At 46.4% G+C, this 18,964-nt stretch overlaps 1 protein-coding gene across 1 annotated transcript in view; it reads right to left on the bottom strand.

Annotated features, from left to right (window-relative positions):
* Positions 1-18,964, bottom strand: part of LOC149334672 (calsenilin-like) — a 461,575-nt gene that overhangs the window by 185,939 nt on the left and 256,672 nt on the right. The gene's annotated exons all lie outside the window — the stretch shown is intronic.

The raw sequence follows: 18,964 nt of genomic DNA, 5'->3' as shown, positions 1-18,964 counted from the left end.
CAGAACGAGTGAAGGAGCGTGCTCCCAATAATTGTCAGTTTTTAATCATCAGATTCAGCAGCAGTCTGACTGGGCCCACTGCAGGACAAAGGCCTCTCCCATATCAACACTATCCTATGCCAGCTGCGGCCAGCTTATCCCCTCAGACTTCTTTATCTCATCCGTGAACCTTACTTTCTGCCGCGCGCTGCAACGCTTTCCTTCTCCCGGTATCCACAAAGCATTGTTCTCCCAAAATGCTCTTCACCTCAGACTGCGTCGTCCGAGTCGTTTATGAAGACAAGTTGGTCGAGGAATTTATCGATCGCCTCGCAGTGCTAGGCGTGGCCAGGGCGATATTTGAGCGTGGTAACTCGAGAAACTGCGAAAACAACACCGCCAAAGAAGAAAAGAAACAGTTCGAATGGTCTCGTCTTGTTACCCTCCCCGTAGAAACAAATCAACTTTTTCCCTAGGCTGATGTATATTATCGATATTTCCCTTGCGGTCTGCGATGACTGACTGAAAATCGGAGTTCTCAAACCGAGCTGCTTAGCCGCTGTCCTGACAATGTCCTTAACGTCTCTCCAGGACATAACCGTAACGATGTAGATTTAGCTAGTGGCTTCGAACAAATATTAGAAGTTACGCTACATTCGCCGTCTCCTGCTCAGCCCTCGTCTCATTCCGTTTTGCGCTAATGCAAGACAACAAAAAACCTGACAGGGGCAAAGGTGTGAACCATGGTTGCGACCAGAAGCGATATGAGCAAAAACATGGTGGAGATGTCATGAATGACAGACGAGACAAAGCGAACAAAATTGGACGTCACCTCGTCCTCGCTGCCTTTCCTGTTTTTCAACTAGACAGTAATTACCCGTCTGTAATAAGGGAGTAATTACTCATTGACGTCCACCTGAGCGCAGCCATACGGCTACAAGCGGTGGTCCCGGGTTCGAACCCCAGACCTGGACGAATTTTTCCTTAACTACGGAGTTTGAGTGAAAGCTGTATAGTTTTCCTTTGTAGCCGCATGGCTGCGCTCGGGTGGACGCCAGTGAGTACTCACTCCCCTTATTACAAATCTACTCCACCTTGGGGGATTCCCCTAAATATTTGACCAATTACCCGTCTGTATCCAGTGAAGCGCAGCCGCTCCCCACCTCCTGTGTGCCCCGAATGCTGGCGCAGTTTTTTTTATTGTTGTTGGTTATGCTAAGTTAGCATGATGACACATCAAAACGTGTACTGCGTAGCCCGTTATAGACGAGATTCATAGCTTTAAGTAAGGTTACACCGCTATTCACTAAAGATGTATCTAGCATCAAAAGCAGAGGTCTCATGATGGTCTTGCAAGGGGACAGGGTTACACAAAACAGCGCTCTAGACGGGTCACAGCGCAAGTGCCGGCGGCTCGATTTGTCATCGTATTTCCCAGGTATCACGCTGCAGGTAACGCTAGATGGTCTGTACAGGTGGGCACCAATGGATTTAGACAAACCGATGATGTTACCCGTTAGCGGCGGCAGGACCGCTGCACAAGAGTACCGAATGGCCTTAGTGGTACTGCATGCAATCACGCACAACTCCTGCAGGCGGCCCCCTTAAAGGCACAAATATAGCCCGCATTTCTTACAGGGCGGGGCCGCTGTGACGATACGGACGTTTGATGTTTCTGAGGAATATTGGATCATAATTGCAACAAGGCAGGTGTACGGTTTAAATTGGGAATTATAAAACAATTTGTTATTGAACTTGTTTATTTACGTCGAGCGCCCAAAGCATGTTATTTGAGCGGAGTATAGATAGTGCATATTCGACAAGACTAAGACAGAATCTAATCAATAAAAAGGAAATGTGGCCTGCAAACGAATGATGTATCCGAAAGTGTACACGATAGGCAACGCGCAGAATAAATAAAATATGCACATGGCGAACAGGCCGTAAAGGAATCAGAGGATGCGGAAGAATAAAGCGTTTTAACGTAAACTACGGTTAACACAGGCCCATTGACAAATCATAGGGCCACGCAACCGGGCTAATGTTACAGCGAAAGGAGTGGAATTAAAAAACAAGAAAGCTGAAAGCTCTAAAGCTGTTATATGGAGCCCTCCCCGGCGAGCTACAAGGCGTAGTCTAACACGAATATTGGTATATGGGAGTAAAAAAGAGAGTATATAAGCTGTCTTATAGATCGCAAAAGGGAGTGCGCCACCGTCAACCCCGGGTCACATGACTTGGGTCACGTCACCAGCGCCGGGCGCGTGGCCACGCTCTCTACCCATCGTTGTGTAGCCCACGTAGCCGCAAAGTCACTGGGTCTCAGACTTAGCTGTAGGTATAGTATGCGTCAGGAAAAGAGCCAGGTGCCCAGCATTTCATAGAGAAACCAGTGGAGGCCCTATGGCAAGGCACCATGGAAACACACTATACTCCGTTTCACACATGGCAGGCAAGGCTACCAAAGCTAGCGCGACAGTCCGCGTAGGCTGAGTCCGCGCGCTAAAAGTAGTTCGCCACACAACCAAAGCAAACACAAGCATATTTCATTGTGTGAAATCTTGAGTGCCGTGAGTGGTACCTCCTTGACTTCTCTCCACCTCGTGCCACATTATCGTAATGCGACTCGTCGAGACTTCGAAAAGAAAAATTGCACGTGGCGGTATGATGCCGCTTGGTAGGACGAACCGCTCTTACTCAATCCGCGCCCAAAAAGTCGTTCCCACTCCGTGAAAATTATGGCCAGAGAGCCCGCACACTAGGAACCTGACAGCTTCGACCATGATTTTCAACGCTACCATATTGTTTTATACCGCTCTTTGTATTCGTCCAAACAGTAGCCGGAGTTTCGAAAAGAACGAACTGTACATGGCGGAGTAATATAGTTTTGCGGACGCACTACTTCAGCAACCTCAGCAGTGTTGCCTGCAATGTATGAAACGGAGTATACGCTGAGTGGTGCGAACCCTCTGTCGTCATGAATGACAGCAGCGGTGCGTTGCGCGGAGCTGTCTCTGACTGTCGTCGCGTTACTCCATGGGTACCGCCCCGGGCAGTTGTTTGTTTTTGATAATCACTGAGCAGTACAAGCCAACGTTATTTCGCTTGTAGAGGTCGACCACTTCACTGTTGTTTTTAGGCAAAAGGCGCTCGGTCAAATGCAGTGAAGAAGGTGCATTTATTTATTTATTTATTTATTTATTTATTTATTTATTTATTTATTTATTTATTTATTTATTTGTGCCTCCCAGGCTCCGAAGAGCATTTTGTGAGGAGGGCAAATCGAGAAAAGGAATATGCAGAAGGAAAAAAACCATAATATCGGTACAAGAACGCGGTACAGGCAAATACATGAAAGGAACACGGAATTTATACAAAACGGAGTTACAATAACATCAGATGAAATAAAAGACCGCAAGGAACGGGACGAAACACGAAGGAGCAAAACACAGACACGGGCGCTGACTAACAACTGAAATTTTATTTCGATGCAGGACACATATATAAAGTACAAAGAGGGGGGTGTGTCCAAGGCGCTCCTGCACAATCACCGAAACAGTGTAGTCACGTCCAAGGGTAAAAACGATAAAAAAGTGAAAGGCCGAAAAAAAGACAAAAAGCGATAAAACCACGGTGTAAGAGGCCGGCACGGAAAGTGAAAGCGATGAAAACAGATATACACATAGCCAAAAGGCAAAAAACAGCGTTGAAAACGAGACTAAAATCGCGGCACAAGGTGATTAACAAAAATGACAGAGAGGGGCATTTAAGAAAAGGATTAGACGTTTACCCTGCCTCTAAGAAAATCCAATTCTTTTTGCGACAACCACAGGTAGGGTGTACTCACACATTGTTCCTTTGCGTTGTGGATTTCGAACGCTTCTGCGATTTCCCTGGATATCCTATCCCGTCCTCTAGCAAGAACTGTGCAGCGATTGAAATCTGGGTAACAGGTTTCGTCCGGATCATCATCCTTACGTTTGCACTTTTTGCAGTGCTTGGCAAGGTGCCCGGAAATAGCAATACTGTCTACATTGTTCCTGTGTTCTTGAAGCCTAATGTTGAGGCACCTGCCTGTTTGGCCAATACGGCCCGCAGGATACGGGCAGAGAGTAGACGACGCCGGTTTTGCAGGGGACGAGTTGTTCCGAACGGTCTGCCCACACCCACGCGAGATCAGAGGTTTGTTCACCTTCGGGCATAGGGCGGAAAGCTTGTTTGGCGCTGAAAAGACGACGTCAACCCCTGAACGTTTCGTGACCTTTTTGAGGCGGGCATATGAAGCGTATACAGTGTATAGGTCGGCGAACTCGCTCATGAATTGACTTACTCGGGTTCACTCAGGCTCATTTCAAATCATGATCTAAGTAGTAAGTGCGATCTCACATTGAGATCGTGACCTGAGTTGTGAGCGAATTCGGGCTCATATCAGATGATGAGCTGAGTAGTGAGTGAGTCTGGACTCACGTCCACTTCGCGATCTGAGTCTTGAGTCTGGGTTCACATTCAGATGAAGATTTTAGCCGTGAGTACGAGCTCACGTCCAGATCATGATCTGAGTCATGGTGAGAGTGGGTTCATACTCAGATGGTATCCTGAGTCCTGTTCAGTCCGGTAGAGTGTGGGCCTATCAAATCAACTAAGTCCATAATGTGAGGTTGAACAATCCCATGATCCCAAGTGAATCCATAATACCGATCGGGCACGAGTCTGTAACTTTCATAAACGAGAGTTTCCTTTGCACTCGCAATGCTGAATACGCTTTGGGTCTAAATGATAATGTAGAGCAATTCCATTGCATTGTAGTGTGTAACTTTTGGGGCTGCTGCACTCTACAACATTGCGAAAAGGCGCGAAAAGTTGATTACTGGCAGCGCATGACCTCGTTGGATATTAGCTGTGCTTTGCTGCATCGAGATTACTTTTGTTCTTCCTTTGCTGTTATTTAATCGGTTGCAGAACGCATGCAGCGGCCTTAGTCCTTTACATGCGGCGAACGGCAGCTACAGACTTCTGGGCTTCTGAGCCACGCTTGGCTGCAGGCTAGCCGCAGAATAGGAGCTTGCTGCACTCTAGCCGCGTGACTTGGACCACTGGAGTAAAAATTATTTGCAAGTTTATAGGAGTTTATAGGAATGTGCAAGTTTATAGGAGTCCTGAGCCAAGGGAGCCTGGGTCAGTCATGAGTTGAAATGTGCGAGTCCGAATGAATGAGCGCAGAGAAGTCATAAGCACAAAATGAATGAGTCTAGGTGAATCGTGATTAAAAATATGTGAGCCCCGGTGATTCGCGATCCTGAGTGAGAAGTGAGTCACTATGGGTGGTTAGCCTCAGATCACTTCGGATGGCTCCATGTGAGTTTTGAGCATAAATAAGTTTGAGTTCATAGTCGGGTGAGCCCGTATGTTCACGAAACTTTTGTGAGTGAGACTGAGTGATCACCAGTGATTTTGTAGAGGTATGCACAGTGATAAAGGATGGGCACGGGCTATGCTATCGTGGATTAGTGGACAGACGAGAACTAGCTATGGGATTCCTGATCAATCATGATTTGGCTGGCAACATAGAGGAATTCTATAGTATTAACGAGATCGTGGCCGCTATCCTAGTTATGTTAAATAAAAGGTGCAAACTGAAGGTGGTACAGGCCTACACGCCTACATCTAGCTATAATGACGAGTTCGTAGAAAACTTCTATTAACTCGTGGAATTGCCAATGATCGAGCAAAGTGAAAACACAGTACACTGTATGATGGGCGGCTTAAATGCCAAGGAATGGAAGAACCAGGCTGGAGACCAGGCAGTAGGCGACTATGGCATCGGTTCTACGAACCGTAGGAGGGACTTATTAGTAGAGTTCGCAGAGAAAACTGTCTAAGGATAATGAATACCTTCCTCCGTAAGCGACAAAACAGGAAGCGGCTGTGGAAGAGCCCCAATGGTGAGACTAAAAATGAAATAGACTTCATACTATACTCTCACCCCGGCATCGTGCAGGATGTGAAGGTCCTCGGGAAAATGCGTTGTAAGATTGTAAGGTTTCAAATTACCCTTTACTTTAGGCCGAGGTTACGAAATGTGGTGCGTACAGGATACTCAGTAGACCCGGATCCAGTCCCACATTAGTGCAGGGAGATTTTTACCCACCAGAGGCTAAATCGGCAAGTCTACCCCTCAACACTCAAGATGAAGACGCGCTAAGAAGCCGTAACTTGGAGTATGGTACAGGCGGACACATAACAATACCTCAGCCTCTTGCAGAACATGTACCCCCCATTATACCTAAAGACTTGCTCGCTATGTGGATGCGGGGAACACTCCACATTGTATTACTCTATATAGGCTTGCCACAGCATGCAGGGTGCTCCGCCCACCTCAAGCCTACAGGACGAAAGGTACAGCGGCCGCAGCAGAGAAATAATGCAGTAGGAGCGCTGCACTAAGGGCCCCTCCAATTAGGGAGCCGCAAAGTTCTTTGCTGAGTAAAATGTTTGCTACCACCCCCACCACAGGCCTTCTCGTTATCGGAAGCTCCTCAAACAGAGGCCACCCTGGCCGTTATAGCCAACCTTTTCGCATACTTCTTCTATATCGGCGAGTGTATGCAGCGAGGCAGTGGCCACTTTATCGCGGATGCGTGCGGACACAGGAGCATCTGCGTAAGGTTGAGGATCAGCCCTTTCCGCGATTATGAGCACAAGTGAGATTTGCAAATGGCGGCTAGAGACCTTTCTACCTCAGCAAGGATCAAGCCTCCAAGGCTCTGTATTACAGCGGGCTATCAAAGGAAGAAGTTACATAAAAATAATTGCGCAGAAAAGGGCGAAAATCACTGCCTGCGTTCTCGAATAAAAAATCACAATCACCTTTCGCATTAGTGAAAACGCTATCTTTTGTTTGGTAGGATTTGAAATAACGCTTGAACGAAGGAGTGAACTAAGGCCACTAAGTTTACGATGGAGGTTCGTTGTGGGCATTTTTATAGCGATGCTATGAGCAAAAAAAATGTGCTCCCTGCTTTGCTTCGCCGAATCCAACCTGGTTGACCCTGGCCTGCCTTCTTTGTGAGCCTTTATTACGTTTTAATCGTTTAAAACTGCTCAGCTGCCGTCAGTACAGGCCTGACTGCACAAACTTGATCACTCGAAAGCGCAGCTTGCGACTTACTTCCGTCATCGTTATTCAAGGCGACGGCTCCTGGTCTACACGTAGTGGTTGTGACCACCGAGCGTCCGTGCAGCCATGCGTGACCATGGAGCCTGCAGTGCACCCCTTAGGACAGCCCCACTCACGCTGCCTCGCGCTACGCCTCCAAGAAGAGAGAAGCACTCGTGAGTGGCAAATGTAGCCTTTGCAAAACCACCCGCAGAAACATCCTCACTACCGCAACTGTAAGCTCAATTTGTGTTTATTTATAGATTCCCCCATCTCTTTCTAGGAGTGGCTGCATGCAACACAGAAACAACTAATGTTGAGAACAGCATCTGTCATTCCTGTCTGGTCCTACAGATAATAAGCGAAATAAAAATGAAATCAAAACGTTCAATACAATGCGGACTTATTTCGCAACCGCGAGAAACCTTAAGCGCAAAGTTTTTAAAACTGCTCTGGTACATGGCAGACCGCACCGTGTTTTTAGAAAGGACTGCCTGCCTTGCTCACCAAATAATTCCTGATAACTGAGTACAGAGAAAGGGGCAGTCGACACTGCGGCAAAACAGGACGAAAGATTATGATTACGAGACGAGCTCGAGAGATGTTGAACCTTGCGTATAAAGCGCAACGCTGCGAATAGCGCCGACGCACTTATTAGGGAGCATGATCACGCGCGTGCAGTAACGGTCTCCTGTCTTTAGCCTCGTGGTTTCGATGCCTTCTCTCGCTTCTTTTGGCGAGATTCATTTGTTCGCCCGTTCGACCCACCTCGCTCTGATTGCATGTAATTGGCACTTGGCAGCGCCCTCGACAGCGCACTCGGAATGCGACAGAAGAATGGGTTCCCGTTTTGCTCGAGTATGCTTTCTTTTGCGATTCGTTTCTTAGCTCTTTTCTGCCCCGTCAGACGTAATGACCTCTCGTTAGGAGGCTCGGCTTCGTAGTCGCAATAATGGGTGGTTGGGCATGTCTGCTCTCCTGGAAAACACGCCTGCCGTTCTCGTTTCGGCGTGTGCCGGGAAATGCTTCCTAGATGCTTCCTTCGGTCAAGCGGGAAGTGAAGAACGATAGGCCTGTTGCTCCTCTCCTCACTGCCCGGAAGCTTTGGTTTTTAAGTGATCAATTAATGAAAGCTTCGGAATGTTCTCTGTATGTGAAGGGAAACACTCTTGCTTACTAATCTACGCACTTCTCTTCTCGCTCCCCCATGCGGCACGCACGGATTGAGTTCGTAAGTAAGCCATGCACACATGCTATTACACTTCGGAGAAAAGCGTTAGGAAAGAGAATAAAAGAACTCAAAAGCAATGCAGTTCTCTATTAGTAATCGAGCATTGCTTTCAATTACAAAACAGCCGAGACGAGCAAACTTAACATAAAATACAATTCACATGTCATGGCGCAGCTAATTGCAACAAGAAATACAAGAAAGGTTATACATATTGTATAACCTTTTCGACGCCCCTTACCTGTTGTACATTTCTATTCCTTTTCAATGTTTTTTTTTTCTTTCTTTGTAGTGTTCTTGTCTTGTTCGTAAAAATCTTGAGTTTGCTCCCCCCTTATGTAATGCCCTCGGGCCTTTAAGGGAAAAATAAATGAAATGAAATGAAATGAAAACCATAATATTTTGAGACTCAACCCCGGGGGCTTTGAGCATTTCCATTTGGTAGACAAATCACATTCCTTACAGTTCTCTCTCTCCACCTCAAAAAGAAGTTGTTCAAAATGTTATCGGAAGTATTTAAAACATCGACAGCAGCAAAAAAATCTGCTAGGGGAAATTTAATTACACAGCGTGTTGATGATGTGTCAGAATTAGAATCAAAGTTTGAAGGCAGCTGCACCTGCTTCTCCTCCTTCGTAATTGCTGTTCGACGCATACCATGAGTACATGCAGCCGCACATAATAATAAATCTTCAGCAACATACTTTCGCGGTCAACTTCTCCACTTGCCGAGATTTCCCACTACGACGTACACCTGCAACTTTGATTCTGGCACATAAAAACCTTATTAGAGGAACTGCAAAGACACATTATCATCATCACAATCAACCTGATTACCCCCACTACAGGGCAAAGGCCGCTCCCATATCTCTGCAATATACCTTGCAGCACCGTATCCCCGCAAAACATCTTGATCCCACCCACCGCACTAACTTTCTACTGCCCTCTCCTACCCTTTCCTTTCCTTGCAATCCCATCCGTTACCCTTCAGAACCAGCGGTTATCTTGCCTTCGAATCACATGCCCAGCCAAAGCCCATTTCTTCCTCTTATGGTTTGTGGTTTATGGGGGCTTACTGTCCCCATTTCTGAATTTCGATGGAGGCGAAACTCAAGAGGCCCGTGTACTGTGCGATTTCAGTGCACGTTAAAGAACATCAGGTGGTCGAAATTTCCGGAGCCCTGCACTGCGGCGTCCCTCATAGACTGTGTCACTTTGGGACGTTAAGCCCCGATAATTAATAAGAGCAGTTACTGATTAATGACTTAATGCTAATTAACTCCTAATTAATTAGTATTAAGCTTCACCTTTAGAAGATGAACGCGGCAGAGTGTTGTAGCACTGCCAGGGAGTCCGCGGAACGCCACCACCCGTTCGGCGTGATGCCTTGGCGGTTGGAAATACCTTTTAACGCAACGCTTTTTGAGGCAAGGAAATGGCCCAGTAATTCTCTGTCATCTCGGTGGACATCCGAACCGCACCGTACACGAAGGGAGGAAGTGGAAGTGAATGAAGAAACAGGAAGAGGGGCTGTAAGGAAGAAAACGAAAATTGTATTTGAGGACAGGAAATTACGCAGTAACTGCCTGACATATCGTGGTGGCAAAATAAAACATACACTCGCCAAAGATGGTTTTTAAAACATGACGTTTCGGGACCCCTACGGGTCCCTTGTTCACAATGAAAGATGGACGGAATGGGCCGCTTCTTATATGCGCACTTGACAGCGCAGTGAGTGGGCGTAGTTATCCGGAAGATTGCCCTTAGTCCTGTTAATGACATGATCCGTAGTCTGTATATAAAAAAGATTCGAAAAGCAGTCGTGACGATAAGGGTTTCATGGTATCTAATATTGTGGCGTTCTCCCAGTCAATGGTGTGGTTCATTTCTTGAGAATGCTCTGCCAGCGGGTTCGATGAGGTGCGACATTTGTTGACGTCGTTCTTGTGTTCTCTTAATCTTCTTTTGAAATCGCCTGATTCGCCAATGTATGACGCGTCGCAGTTTTTCAAGGGGATTTTGTACACCGCTCCGGGGAAACGTGGGCACTCCTGACGGTCTTTTACGTGACAGAGCTGCTGTTTCAGCCTGCTGCAAGGCACATGCGAAATGCGCACGTCGTATTTTGCAAATATCCGTGCCAGAGCCTCCTTTGTCCCCCGGGCGTAAGGAACGCTCGCGCGCTTCTGTTGTCCGATGAGTCGGGGTTCGGCAGGTTGCAGAGAGCGACGCTGTTCGTTGTGCAGCAGTTGTCGAGGACAGCCATTCTTCTCGAGGTCGACGAGGAATTTTTTCTGCTCGGAACAGCGCAGACCGGGACTGGAGCAAAGGCGAGCTGCACGGTTGTACAGAGCGGACGCGACGGAACGTTTGTGGCCAATGGGGTGGGCGGCTTGAAAAATCCAAGTTGCCTACGTCACTTCATATATCTCGGTGGACACCCGTCATCCGTTTGTAAAGGAAGTGGAAGTGAAAGAATTAGCCATTAATTAGCACTTTGTCATCACTTAGTAATTAGTAATTAATTATGTGTGACGTCAGTTAGCGGTGACGTCACCAGTGCCACAGAGGCAGTTAGAGTGGTGCGGAAAACGCTTTCGCCTCTACGCACTTTAGAAAAAAGTGCCCCCAGAATTTCAAGACCTAACGTTCTGCTCTCCCTATCCTACTCATTGATAATGCTTTGCAGATCATCTCCTCCGTAACATAGGACCTCAATGTGATCAGGAAATCGCGTATAACTTATGTATTCTCCATTAACTCTTATCCCCAACTGTTCCCATTTCAGAACCCGGAATACCTCCTGTGAACAGGTGATGAATAGCATTGGCGAGATCCTGTCTCCCTGCCGGACACCCTTCCTTATTGGTATTTAATTCGCCATTTTATGAAGGACTATGGTAGGTGTGCAGTTTTTATAGAAATCTTCTCTCTCTCTCTCTCTCTCTCTCTCTCTCTCTCTCTGTAATTTTGACATACGACTCTTCTATATTACTGCATGCCTGCTGAGGTTTCCATCGAGTCAAATGCTTTCTCGAAATATTAGTAGCTATATAAAGGGGTTGGATATATTCTGCGAATTTCTCTATCACTTGATTGATAGCGTGAATATGGTCTATTGTCAAGTATCCTTTACGAAAGCCGGCCTGATCATGTGTCTCATTGAAGTCTACAGCGGTCCTCATTCTATTTGCGATTACCTTAGCAAATACCTTGTAGCCGACGGACAGAAGGTTTTTCGGTCTGTAATTTTTCAAGTCCGCGACGTTTCCTTTCTTATATATTAGGATAGTGCGAGTGTTCTTCCAAGCTTCTGGTACGCTCGATGTCATGACATTGCTTATACAGGATGGCTAATTTTGCTAGCACAACCTCCCGTCCTTCCTTCAAGAGATCTGCTGTTACCTGATACCAACCACCTGCTTTCCCCCCTTTGCATTGCTACTAAGGCATTCTTTCATCTTTTGGCACTAGCGAGACGTCGAGTTGCTCTGCGCTACTGGCTCTCTCATTGAGGTTCTCATTACTCTGGCTACTGTATAGATTTGTGTAGAACTCTTCGGCTTCTTTAACCATCTTATCCATATTGCTAATGACATTTCCTTCTTCGCCTCGTAGTGATTGCATCTGGTTTTTGCCTATGTCTAGTTTTCTCCTCACTGCTTTTAGGCTACCTCCGCTCTTTAGAGCATGCTCGATTCTCTCCATGTTAAACTTCCTTATGTCGGTTACCTTGCGCTTATTTTTTAACTTCGATAGCGCTGCCAGTTGTATTCTCTGCGTAGTGTTAGGCGCTTTTCTGCTTTGGCGCTTGTTAATCAGATTTTTTCTCTCCTGAGATAGCTTGCCGGTATCCTGTCGAACCATCCTACCGCCTAATTACACTGCGCACACGTTAATGATGGCCATGAGATTATCGTTCGTTGTTTGAACATTACGATCGTCTTCCTCAGAGCCTAATGTCTGTTGTGGAGTGATATCCTCAATTCCTGTACTCTCCCTCTTACCTCTAACTCGTTAGTGGGCTTCTGCTTCACTACTTTCTTCCGTTCTATCTTCAGCTCTTAGCTAATTCGATATTCCATCATTGTGTGGTTGCTACAACGCACCTTTCCGACAATCATGACGTCCTGCACGGTACCAGGCTGAACGCACGCAGGCTGAACGCATAGTTCATTTTTGGTCTCATCAATGGGGCTCTTCCACGTCCGCTTCCTGTTCTTTCATTTCCGGTTAAAGGTATTCATTATCCGTAAATTATTTCTTTCTGCGAACTCTCGTAATACCCCCCCCCCCCCCCTCTACTCCTAGAGCCTATTCCGTAGTTGCCTAGCGCTTGGTCTCCGGGCTGCTCCTTGCCTACCTTGACATTGAAGACGCCCATCAGTACAGTGTACTGTGATTTTCATTTTATCATTGCCGATTCCACGTCTGCATAGAGATTCAACGATTTGGTCATCATGGCTCCATGTAGGCGCGTAGGTCTGCGCCACCTTCAGCTCGCGCCTTTTAATAAGCCTAATTGCGAGAGCTGGCACTCTCTTTTTAATAATCTAAAAGTTTATATCCTGATTGAAGAAGAATTCCACGCCAAATTATCGTCTGTCTGCCAATCTACGACAGCACAGCATGTGCCCGCCCCTTACTGCTCTATAGGAGTCATTTGTCCTCCTAACCTCACTAAGCCCAAGGAATCCCATTTAATACCCGCTAATTCCTCCAATAGCAATGCTAGGTAAGCCTCACAGGATAGTGCTCTAGCGTTAGACATTGCCAGGTTCAGTTTATTTCCATTGGTGCCCTGTCCGGAGCCAAAGATCCTTAACACCCTCCACTGCCTCACAAATCGGACCGCCGCCTTCGTCAGTTTTCTTGTGAAACAGCGCAACGGCACAAGGCCAGAGGAAAAGAAGGGACGATACACAGCGCTGACTAACAACAGAATGTTTATTCAGTAAGCCGTGGTTACAAAGGGGCCAGCGACACTGAAGAACAGAAAAATACAAAGAACCGTGACAGATATCCCTCCGACCAGGCACGTATTTGATAACACAAGGCTAACACGTGTGCCAAAATTCATGTTCTTTCTGCAAGATAGCGACTGAAGGGGTGCTTACACACCTCTGACCCAACTTCAAGATCTCATACGCTTCGATAACTTCTCTAGTCAGCTGATTTTTGTGTTTATCAACAATCCTGCTTTTGTCATATAAAGGCTGGCAAGAACAATCACGACAGTGAACACCAATGTGGCGGGCAGCATTCTTGACATCGTTTTTGTGCTCCCTCAGCCTGTCGTTTAAACAACGACTAGTTTGGCCAACATAGGAACCACCACAACTCAAAGGGATCGAATAAACCAGATTTTCTACGCACTTCACAAATGTAACCTCATGCTTTTTTGTGCAGATGGGTTCAGCTTCAATTGACTTTTTGGGGCCATTTACACGCGCGCAGAAGCTTCTGAATTTCACAGGAGCTGAAAACACAATATCTACTCCGGCTCTCTTACCTATTCTTTTCAAATCATGCGAGAAAACATGAATGTACGGTATGACAGACACATGTTTTCTTCTGGTACTGTGGTCGACTGCGGCCCCAAGTTTCAACTTTTTCAACATCCCCTCCGCTACTCCTGCTAAGGCGTTGAGGGAGTATCCTGCAACGAGCCTCTGAACCTGATAATAAAAACTATTGGCAGTCCTGTGGGTGAAAGATTTCTTCATGGCGTTACTGAAGCAAGGCGCTACAATGCCCCTTTTTACGAGCTTCGAATGAGAGGAGCTGTACGGAAGCAACGGTTTTTTGCTCCTAGGTACAAAAGACCAGCACATATGTGCAACATTGACGTACAGAGTAAAGTCAAGAAATTTAATGCAGTCATCAACAGGTACTTCATGTGTCACTTCAAGAGGCGCGAAAAATTCAGAAAAAACTGAAAGAATGGCATTAACTTCTTCATCAAAATTCACCGAATCATATTTAATCAGAATCAGGTAGTCATCTACAAAACGAAAAACTTTTGCAGTGTTTGAGCTAATGAGACGATTTTCAAGCGTCCTGTCAAGCATGGCTAAGTAGAAATCGCTGAGCAATGGAGCACTGCGCGTTCCTATGCATAGCCCTTTCTTTTGAATAAAAACACGGCCATCCTATTCAGCGTAAGATGACTCAAGGTATGTTTGTAAGAGGGCCAAGAAGTTTTGTACGGAGATGCCGGAAGCATTCTGAAAAGCTGTTGTGAAAGTGTAGGTTCCGCAACCACGGGACAAACCACGAAGAAAGACACAGACGCACACAAGCGCTAGCGCTTGTGTATGTCTCTGTGTTGGTTTCTTCGTGGTTTGTCCCGTGGTTGCGCAACCTACACCTTCGCAACATCATGTACCAACTAGGCCCAACCCAAGTTTTATTGAAGTTCTGAAAAGCAACAGCTCCGTACCTGTCAATTACTTCATTAATGCACTTTAGCAGTTCGTCATGTGGGATAGAATAATACAAGTCTTTGACGTCAATTGAGAAGGCACGCAACCGTTTGTCCGTGTTATTCTTCAAAAAGTCAATTACATCGTCCGATTTTCTCAACTGATAAGGGTCGTCAACGGTTAAGAGAGCTAAGGTCTTTTGTAAAAACATCCCCAGACACTTTTGCCACGCGCCATTCTCCGAAATAATTCCACGTAAAGGCATACCTAATTTGTGAGTTTTTGCAGTAAAAAACACGCTCAGACTCAGTTTTTTGCATTTATCTATCGAGGAACACAGGGCTTCTGTATTGAGGTTCTTGCACAATTTTTTAGCCTTCGTTTTGGCTTTTACAAGGTAGGCTGTACCGCGCTCATTGAAAACCGAGCGAACCGCATCGCCCGCTTTTTGATTAAAACAATCCTTGGGGAATACCGCCAAACCCCCTTCCTTGTCCGCGGTTAACCAAACCAAAGAATGATTCCGAAGGTAACTGACGGTCTTGGTAATCGGGAGGTTTTTTGGTCGAGGCCTTGGACGCAACACCACGTCCACTCCGTCCGAAAGACATCTACTGGCCTCCGGTTCCTTTGCTTGTCGGGAAACCCGTCTTAGCATTAGAAGATCGCGCATTGGCTTCGTTCGGGTTCTGCCTGAAACGAAGCCGACATATCAGCTGACATACGACATATCATCGATTGCTTCTGCGTAGTCAAGAATAACGCCCTGGTGGCTCTCATGAAAAAGTTCAGCAGCATACACGAAACCATTCAGTTCACTCTCGAGAAGTCTGCTAGACCTATTTCGCTTTTGGATGCCCAGGTTGAGCGATGTTGCGAGCTCCTTTCATTGAAAGTCTTCAGAAAGAACTCTCACAAAAACCGATATCTTCATTTCGGTTATGTTCATCCGACACGCCACAAGTGTTCTGTCGTTGATTCCCTCGTCCGACGTGCCGATAAAATCTGCCTGAATCCGGATGATCACGCTTCTGATGTATGCGTCAAAATGCGCTGAGAGCTCGACGAGTGCGGCTCAGATCACGGCCACCAGAACCAGCTGATTCTCCTTGCCCCGCCCGATGCGCCATTCCTTATGTGCTGGGCGTGAGCGACTTATTCGCGGGTTTTTTGCGCACTTACAGTATGCACATCGCTCACGTTCCAGCGTGCAACGGAAGACAAGGGTTGGTGGATTAGAGCAGGTTAGCAATCAACTATATTATCATAGCTATCATTACCGAATGCGCTATATACGTAGGCGGTAGAATGGTTCGTCAGGATACCTGCAAGCTATCCCCGGAGACGAAAGATCTCGTTAAGAAACGCCAAAGCACGAAAGCATATAATCCTGTATAAAATATAAGTTATATCAAGTATAATTGGAAGAGCCAACAAAATTAATCAAGAAGCGCAAATTAGTCGTCATAAGGATGTTTATATGGAGAGAATCAAGCATGCTCTAAAGAAAGGAGTCAGCCTAAAAGCGCTAAGGAGGAAACTAGGCATAGGGAAAAATTTAATGTATGCATTAAAAGAAAAAGATGATTATGTCGTTAGCAATATGGATAGGATTGTTAATGTAGCCTAAATATTCTGCACAAATCTATAGAGTAGTCAATGTAATCAGAACATTAATGAGAGCGATAGCAGAGTTCAGCAATGGAGCATGCCGCCAGTAACGAAAGAGGAAGTAAAGTAAGCCGTAGGAGCAATGAAAAAGGAGAATGCCTCTGGTGAGGATCAGTTAATAGCAGATGTGTTGAAGGACAGCGGTGAGGTGGTGCAGGACAAATGTAGACACCCCGTATGTGCAGTTCGTTGTAACCTCGACTGTACCAGGAGCTTAGATGAACGCTAACATCATATTATTGCGTGTGAAGGAGACTTCGAGGAATCCAAATATTACAGACGGATGAGTTTATTGTCCATGCGCGCTCAAAGCGCGCACGGCGAAAGACGAATGCCGCGTGCTCCGGAATATCCGTTTACTGCTGAGCTTTTCTGCCACCGATGTGCAGAAGAACGAGAAAGCCGAAACGGAGAACGAGGCAAGGACTGAAAGTTGCTCTTGACAGGAGTTGATGTGTTCTTCTTTTTTCCGAGATCAAGGTTCAGGAAACCATGCAGAAGAATAAAAAAAAAAACAAGACTGAGTTTGCATTTATTTCCCCGCCATCTTTTTTTTTTTCCGCATTCAGTGGCTGTATGGCTTCTCTTTTTTTGCGGCCTTCCGAACGGCCTGAGCCGCTTTAGCGCGGCGTGGGTTGCTGATGTCGGCGGCAGCTGCGGCAGATGTACGCGCCGGTTCGCGAAGGGCGAGTCTGTTTACGGCGGCCGCGCTGGCTGTTCCTCGCACACAGTGAGTCCCCGTGGGTGGAAGAAAAACAAACTGCGCAAACGAGCAGAGCTCGAGTTCAGATCTGCTTTGCACCTGCACGTCCGTCTTGGTTTTTCTCAGTGGTCCCTCCCCGCTCCCATCCTCTCGCCACTTGGAGGCACACGGTGCAGGCCACAAAGGCTTTCACAGAAGCTCTAGCCTGTGGGAACGCGTTTTTTTAGAAGATAGCGCTTGAAAGGTGCAGTGAAGAGGAATCTGAACTCGTCTTTTTGCCGCGGGAACTCAACCTACACGTTCCGAGCATTCTTAGAAACTTCGATTTATTGCCCTTTGTGGCCAATTTCTCTAATTAAATCAGATTATCGTCCGGCTCCCGCCTTTTTTTTTTTAAATTCTCTCCGTACGGTGAGCGGGGTCGACCAACGCGTGGAGTGCCTTTCAGCCAGCTCCGTGGAGTCTTGCCGCTATGTCATCGGTGGAGTAATACGTAGTATTGAGAGGACATAGTGGTAGCGCTAAAAAAACAAGGACGACAGGGTAGAGAAAGACAACACAGGCGCTAGTGTTGTCTTTCAATTCAAACATAAACTAGCCCAGCTTTCTGCCTTAAATACGTAGTAATCCGTAGTAGCGAATAGCCCGCACGTATTTTTATTTCTGCAGGCTTATTTCGCGCCTATATTATCTGCGAATGAAACTATTTATTCACGTAAACCTAAAAAAAAACAAAATAAAGCGAAAGCAAAGCCTCCACGGAGCTGGCTGAAAGGCACTCCACGTGTTGGTCGACTCCGCCCACCGTACGGGGAGAATTAAAAAAGAAAAGGCGGGAGCCGAACGTTAATTCAATTTAATTAGGGAAATCGGCCACAGGGCAATAAGTCGGAGTTTCTAAGAATGCTCGGAACGTGTAGATCGAGTTCCCGCGGCAAAAAGACGAGTTCAGATTCCTCTTCACTTCCCCTTTAAGCACACGTGAATATAAAGAACCACTTTATTTTTGACGCATTCTAAGCGTCCACGGCATTCTTAGCTTACAGCACCAACGTTAATTACGCGTAAGCAAAGGCTGCAAAAAGAACGTCCGCTCATATTGTACGCAGGTTTGTTTCTTTTCTTTTGAAGTACTTGTATGATGTGCCCATAACTCGCCACTATTGCTAACACATGCTCTCCTTCGGAAGCTGCGTACCTCTCAAGACTGGGATCATTAACCATATTAAGGGAATGTGAAAGCGATAGACGCAGGCCTGCCTCTGCAGTGCTGCTGCATAAGCTGCTGTCGATCATTGTTTTGTTGTTGTTGACATGTGACGTTCCCATAAATCCAAGCCCTGGCCATCTCCGTCTAGAAAGAAAAGGACTCTGCACAGCTCCTGTGACGCTACGTACCTTGCCCGGTTGTTCATATACCACGGCATGTATTTAGAACACAAAGCTCATGAAGCGACCTCCGTCAGAGACCTCTCCCTTCTGGAGCCTGCTTGATTTTTGAAGCACCAGTGCAAAAGGTCCACGGACGTCAGCGCTGGACTAACAACTTTTATTTCAGAAGAAACGGAAGTAGCGTATTTACACAGTTTCTATCTAGTCCAGACCCTTCAAGCAGAAAGGTAGCTACGAACCACTGAGATCTTGAAAACATGCCAGCTAAAAACCAGAAAATGGCGTAACAGGCGGGATGTTTTTGCAAAACAAGAAGAGTAGCCACTATCCAGCAAAATATGCAAAGTTGCTCTTTTTTTATGATACAAGAGGGAGAGAAGGAAATGCTGCTAAGATGGACTGCCACCAAG

Source organism: Amblyomma mixtum, chromosome 8 (assembly GCF_055824585.1).
Source record: "Amblyomma mixtum isolate Tamu chromosome 8, ASM5582458v1, whole genome shotgun sequence".
NCBI lineage: Eukaryota > Metazoa > Arthropoda > Arachnida > Ixodida > Ixodidae > Amblyomma > Amblyomma mixtum.
The sequence above is the reverse complement of the archived record's forward strand: the minus strand, read 5'-3'. Positions and strand labels throughout refer to the sequence as shown.